The sequence below is a fragment of the Mastomys coucha genome, unplaced genomic scaffold, assembly GCF_008632895.1.
Source record: "Mastomys coucha isolate ucsf_1 unplaced genomic scaffold, UCSF_Mcou_1 pScaffold5, whole genome shotgun sequence".
Lineage (NCBI taxonomy): Eukaryota > Metazoa > Chordata > Mammalia > Rodentia > Muridae > Mastomys > Mastomys coucha.
This window is the reverse complement of record NW_022196911.1, coordinates 19,885,863-19,887,193: the sequence shown is the minus strand read 5'-3', so window position 1 is coordinate 19,887,193 and position 1,331 is coordinate 19,885,863.

Below are 1,331 nucleotides of genomic sequence, written 5' to 3'. Positions count from 1 at the left end.
CCATAGATGGAGAAAACAAGATATTCCATGACAAAACAAAATTTACACATCTTTCCACAAATCCAGCCGTACAAAGGATAATAGATGGAAAACATCAACATAAGAGCAAATCTACACCCTAGAAGAAGCAAGAAGGTAATCTTTCAACAAATCCACACAAACCTAATTCCACCTCTTAGAACAAAAACAACAGGAAGTGGCAATTACTTTTTCTTAATATATTGATTTGAAAATTAATATTACCAACATATCCTAATTGGTTGAAATCCAATAATATTAGGAATTGGAAATTTGTTGATTATCATCCAAGAAATGTTAAAAACCTACAGTCATTAAAACTTAAAAAGTTAAAAGTCAGAGCAAACCAAAAGAAAATCTTAAAACAAGGAAAGAGAAGCCACTAGATTCCAGTCCACAGATGAAACTTTTTTAAGTCCTCAGTTTCTCTACAGTGCTCCATGAGCAACCAAGCCAAAATGAAAGTACATATCATATTCTAAACAAGCACAAAAGAGTAAATAAAGTAGACTCTAATGACAGACCCATCTGTAGTTTAATGAAGAATAATCTTTTCCATTCCCTATTGTCATTGCAATTTAAGAGAATGTTTTTGCTTCAAGTCGGATTAAATATCTTAACATGAATGCTTATTGCATTCTGAGCACTACTTAGTAGTCTGTAGCTCTACATGCATTGTCTCATGAGCTGTCTAAATTGACAGCAGCATGTATATATTGTAGCTCTGGTTCAGGTCATATGCAGGCAGTTATGTTGGTGATATGTTATATAATTTTACAGGTAGGTGCTTCCTGTCAAGAGATAAAAACTCTTACCAAACATCCTGCTATCATGGCTCATAAAATTTTCTGCCCCATTTTTACCAATTAACCCTGAGCCTTTGTTTGTTAGTGTGTTGCAAATACATCAGTTTCTATTTGATCTTCACAATTCTGTGTTTTGAGTGGTTGTGGTTTCCTTTTATGATCTGGACCTGTTGCAAAGAGACAACATTCCTTTCATGAGTATAGGAAACAAGATTTAAGTGTGGATATGAGCATCACTATTTAAAATGTTTAGAGAGAATGTTGTGCTTGGGACAATCCCTAGTAGCTGACAGTAGTTAGCAGAGAAGACGTATGAAGAATGAGGAGCCGCAGGGCAGCAGGGACATGATCCTCTCAGCTTCCAAGTGACAGAGGGGGTTCAGCGTCCTCCTCTGCCCCTTCCCTGCAAGTGGATCGCCTGGCTCCAGAGAGCACATTGAGCCAGAGACCCGGGCAGGATCCCCTGTTGTCTCTCGGGTGAGGTTCTGAGACTGGAGCACCCAGCCC